The following is a 6000-nucleotide window of genomic DNA, read 5'->3' as shown; positions in this document are numbered from 1 at the left end:
GAAAAGACACGAAACCACCTTTTCCATCAAGAAGATGATGATTGCAGCCACTTGGCTGTGAAAGTGTGCTTTTTGAGCTTTTTACGCTCTGAAGAGGCTTATTTCACCATAATGCTACAAAAGTGAAAAATCTGCCAAAACAGGGCATAAAAGGACACAAATCGACCTTTTCCATCAAGAAGATGAGGATTCCAGCCACTTGGCTTTGAAAGTGTGCTTTTTGAGCTTTTTACGCTCTGAAAAGGCTTATTTCACCATAATGCTACAAAAGTGAAAAATCTGCCAAAACAGGGCATGAAAGGACACAAATCGACCTTTTCCATCAAGAAGATGAGGATTGCAGCCACTTGGCTGTGAAAGTGTGCTTTTTGAGCTTTTTACGCTCTGAAAAGGCTTATTTCACCATAATGCTACAAAAGTGAAAAATCTGCCAAAACAGGGCATAAAAGGACACAAATCGACCTTTTCCATCAAGAAGATGATGATTGCAGCCACTTGGCTGTGAAAGTGTGCTTTTTGAGCTTTTTACGCTCTGAAAAGGCTTATTTCACCGTATGCAGTCACATAACAGGGCCAAAATCACAGAGTGGTCCCTCATGCCAAAAAAAGTGAAAAATCTGCCAAAACAGGACACGAAAAGACACGAAACCACCTTTTCCATCAAGAAGATGATGATTGCAGCCACTTGGCTGTGAAAGTGTGCTTTTTGAGCTTTTTACGCTCTGAAAAGGCTTATTTCACCGTATGCCTTCACATAACAGGGCCAAAATCACAGAGTGGTCCCTCATGCCAAAAAAAAGTGAAAAATCTGCCAAAACAGGGCACGAAAAGACACGAAACCACCTTTTCCATCAAGAAGATGATGATTGCAGCCACTTGGCTGTGAAAGTGTGCTTTTTGAGCTTTTTACGCTCTGAAAAGGCTTATTTCACCATAATGCTACAAAAGTGAAAAATCTGCCAAAACAGGGCATAAAAGGACACAAATCGACCTTTTCCATCAAGAAGATGAGGATTCCAGCCACTTGGCTTTGAAAGTGTGCTTTTTGAGCTTTTTACGCTCTGAAAAGGCTTATTTCACCATAATGCTACAAAAGTGAAAAATCTGCCAAAACAGGGCATGAAAGGACACAAATCGACCTTTCCCATCAAGAAGATGAGGATTGCAGCCACTTGGCTGTGAAAGTGTGCTTTTTGAGCTTTTTACGCTCTGAAAAGGCTTATTTCACCGTATGCAGTCACATAACAGGGCCAAAATCACAGAGTGGTCCCTCATGCCAAAAAAAGTGAAAAATCTGCCAAAACAGGGCACGAAAAGACACGAAACCACCTTTTCCATCAAGAAGATGATGATTGCAGCCACTTGGCTGTGAAAGTGTGCTTTTTGAGCTTTTTACGCTCTGAAAAGGCTTATTTCACCGTATGCAGTCACATAACAGGGCCAAAATCACAGAGTGGTCCCTCATGCCAAAAAAAGTGAAAAATCTGCCAAAACAGGGCACGAAAAGACACGAAACCACCTTTTCCATCAAGAAGATGATGATTGCAGCCACTTGGCTGTGAAAGTGTGCTTTTTGAGCTTTTTACGCTCTGAAAAGGCTTATTTCACCGTATGCAGTCACATAACAGGGCCAAAATCACAGAGTGGTCCCTCATGCCAAAAAAAGTGAAAAATCTGCCAAAACAGGGCACCAAAAGACACGAAACCACCTTTTCCATCAAGAAGATGATGATTGCAGCCACTTGGCTGTGAAAGTGTGCTTTTTGAGCTTTTTACGCTCTGAAGAGGCTTATTTCACCATAATGCTACAAAAGTGAAAAATCTGCCAAAACAGGGCATGAAAGGACACAAATCCACCTTTTCCATCAAGAAGATGAGGATTCCAGCCACTTGGCTGTGAAAGTGTGCTTTTTGAGCTTTTTACGCTCTGAAAAGGCTTATTTCACCGTATGCAGTCACATAACAGGGCCAAAATCACAGAGTGGTCCCTCATGCCAAAAAAAAAGAAAAATCTGCCTAAACAGGACACGAAAAGACACAAAACCACCTTTTCCATCAAGAAGATGATGATTGCAGCCACTTGGCTGTGAAAGTGTGCTTTTTGAGCTTTTTACGCTTTGAAAACGCTTATTTCAGCAAAGAGTGGTTACTCCTGATAAAAAAGTGAAAAATCTGCCAAAACAGGGCACAAAACCACACAAAACCACCTTTTCCATCACATCACAAAGCAAGGATGGGTTTGTCCTTTGCCAGAATTTGTTACATTCATGCCAAATTTGTCAGCGGGACTAAAGTATCAGGGTATTTCTCTGTGTTTTTTGAATCGTGTTTTTTTTTTTATACAATTGCTTGTCCTATATTATGTTTTTGCCACACAATGTTTTGTGTCGCCATGTTTTTGACTTTAACACTCAGTGTGTATACTTGTGTTACAGGACTATGCTGCTGGGTGTAAAAGACAGAGTGGCAAGTGCACTATCGCTATTAAGGTAAGCTGCCTCCATGTGATATAGCATTATAGGAGCATGACTATAAAAATATTGGTTCTTTCTTTGTCAGAACAGGCTATTGGCAACATATACTCAGGCCTGGAATGAAGCCATTTTTAGGAGAAGTCACTTTGGCCTATGATGAATTCAAGTTTAATGGGGCTTTCTGGTCAAATTGTAGGGCACAAGAGTGCACAAATAATGGGTGACAATTATACTGTATGAAGATAAAACAGTTTTAGCTGATAATTACGTAAAAGGATAGTTCACCCAAAGATGAGAATTTATGCATTATTTACTCAAACTCATGTCAATTGAGAGATGCACCGATTTCAATGTTCTTGGCCGATTCCGATTTCTGATCTTTTTGAGGGGTCTGACTTACCAATTCCGATTTTTATGTAGATTTCAGACCTGTTTTGAGCATGAGCATGTTGAGCATGAGTGATCACACGTTGCTGTGGGATGCCTGTGACTGTATATGATGAATTAAGGCGCTTCTGAGTGTCAGATGCCCCGAAAGCACAGTTTCATAGCAGAAGTGGCCGTAATCCTGATCTTCTTGATGGAAAAGGTGGTTTTGTGTGGTCTTATGCCTTGTTTTGTCAGATTTTTCACTTCTGAGTGTAAGTGGCCACATGTTGCTGGGGGCTGCCTATATGACTGCATATGGTGAAATAAGGTGCTTCTGAGCATCAGATGCCCAGAAAGCGAATTTAGGGAAGTTCATAAATTAGACATAAAAATGATTTAATTACTTATTTATCTTTAACCAGGGCTTGCGCCCCCTAAAAAAGCCTAAAGGAATAATCCACAAAATGTGAATCTTCGATTCCACGCCGCGAGAAAAGAACAACAGCCACAATAAAAGTCTTTACTCGTTTCATTTGGATCCTAAATGAAAACTGAAAGGCTTTAAACCCTTTGATTTAAGCAGTCTGGTGAAACTGTGGCAAGCTTATTAATGAGTTGGATCTCATGTCTCACCCTTTGATTTTTGGACCGAAGAGTTGTTCCAAGCCAATATACTTGAAATTGTGGATACCATGAATGGTAAAATGATAATATAGTGTGTGACCTTTCTTAACATGGTTAACATGCTCCAGTATTCTCGTTTACAGAGTTTAGCCTGTTTCCCCAATGTACAGTAATTTACAGTGTTGAAATTGGACAGCATTGTGGTGGAAAATCTGAAAATGAAGACAGACACCATGACCAAGATTTTCTTTAATAGAGCTTTGCAAAGGATCAGTACACAGTCACAAAGAAAGTGTAAAAGGAACTGATAATGAGTCAAGAATGTAAATCTGTCTTAGAGATGAAGGAGGTTGGGTCAGGATGGACCTGAAGTGCTTATTGTCAGGATGTGATTGTGTTATCAGAAGTTGTTGTTCCAAAGGGAGAACAGCTGTGTGTTCAAGGACAAGTAACCAGTTAGTGCCTGACAATACATGAGAAGTAACTATGAGGAACAACAGTGACCAGTTCAGCATATAATTTCCCCACTATAATCCCCCCTTTTGATCATACGTGATCACATAAAAAGGAAAGTAAAGGAAAATTATAAAAGACCATAAAAGATCACACCTTCTCTAGAAATAATACAACAAATAGTAGTCCTTACATATGATAACATAATAGTAAAGTATAAGAGAGTGAGGAAAAATTTTAAAACATTACTTCATAAAATACTACCCCTGGAAAAAGCAAGATGCTGTTGTTACAGATGGAAGAATTTAGTATAACAAATGTAAGCAACTTAGGTAGGAAAGTTCCATATATAAATAAAATAACAATGTCAAAATTTGGGTTGTCAACAGGATCAGGAATGTCTTCAGCATTGCATGGTGGGAGCCAATCAGGAGTAGTTAACTGTGTCAACTGATGGAAAACATTTTTTTTAACTGTAGGGAATGAACTCACAAGAAAACACATTGAGCCTCACAGGCCACACCATCCAGGGTGTCTGAATGCATGCCATGGCTGTTGTTGGAGTTCCATCTCTGATCCCATGATGGTGACACTGAGGTTCATTCAGCACGCCACTTAGTTGGAGCCATGCAAGTTCTCGTTGGACAGTATGCCAATACTGTTGTCTCTTCTTCTCATCCTTGCGATGTGATGACCTATTTTGTTATAGGTGTCTCTGGTGGAGGTGGAACCCTTTTGCAGTGGCTGGCATGGATCCGGGTGACTCTTTTGGCAAACTTTACTGCCGTCTGTGCTGTCAGCAGCATGTGGAATGGACCCGTCCACTGCTTCGAGTGCCAGGTCTTTTGTCTCAGGTCTCTCACTACTACCCAGTCACCAGGCTGCAGGTCAAGAAGAGGTCCTGTGGCTGGAGCTGGTAGCGCTTCCTTCACCTGCTTATGAATGTTAGATAAAACAGCTATAGGGGCGGCTATTCTGGGCATGCTATGACCTTGGCAGCTGCTTCTCCTCTGGTGTTCTCCTGTGAAAGTTGGTCATTGTTAGTGTATCCTACCTATCCACATATTAATTCCACTTGCTATTTCTGTCTCTCTTTTTTTTTTTTTTTTTTTTTTTTTTACAAATTAATTATAGACCTAAGAGTTTAAAGGGAAACTTCTTTTCTTCTTCTTTTAAATACATCTAACAATCACACAGACAGTACATTTACACAAAATTAAACATATATGTCACAGTTTACACACAGGTTAAGAAAAACAGCCAAGTAAACAGAAAGAAACGTCACAGGTGGAAGCAGGAATGACAGTGATAGCACCAATGAAGTGAGAGATGTGGCAGTGTCTTCCAGTTGCCCCCAACTATCCTACACACAGCAACCTGTTTTGGGAGCAGAACAGCATCCAGCAGTTGTAAAACAAGAGTGTGATGTGCTATAGCAGGGGTCCCCAAATGGCGGACCGCGGTCCGAGTCTGGACCCACACGCCGTCCTATACGGACCCGGACCTATAACCAATAAATTATTAAGAGATTTAAATTTTGACGGGATGCTTCTATTTTAACTGGCGCAACTTTTCTCGTCTTTCCGCCGCTGGTTTATCTGATCAGGAAACACACAGACCAACTGCAGAGAAGCTGCATGTGAAGAAGACTGTTGTTAATGACAGAGTTTATTACAACAGAAACTAACGTGATGGTTGATGACATCATCACCAACCAGATGCACTTATAAAATTAAACAACTGTATAAGGAGGCCTGTATGTAAAACAGGAGAGTCTGTGTTTCTCTGTGAGAAACTTTCAGATCTTCTCACAGCAGAGTGAACAGGTGAGGAAGGAGAGGAGGGCAGACTGATCACTAATCAATCACTGATACCGTCGTCATCTCGGACTGATTAAAAAATAGAAATGATAAAGTTGGTGACAAACCAAACCTGGGTGTCCACACAAATAAAGTCTTTGTGTGAAACACTGCAGAGTGAAACATCGTGCTGTTTACAGACAGTCTGCTGTCTGTAGTTTGACAGAGAGACAGAGAGGGTCGTGTCTAGAAGGGAACCCTAGACCCGCGAAAGATCGCGC

This window comes from Lutjanus erythropterus, chromosome 3 (assembly GCF_056507025.1).
Source record: "Lutjanus erythropterus isolate fLutEry1 chromosome 3, fLutEry1.hap2, whole genome shotgun sequence".
In the NCBI taxonomy this organism is placed as follows: domain Eukaryota; kingdom Metazoa; phylum Chordata; class Actinopteri; order Lutjaniformes; family Lutjanidae; genus Lutjanus; species Lutjanus erythropterus.
Note: the sequence above shows the minus strand (reverse complement) of the source record.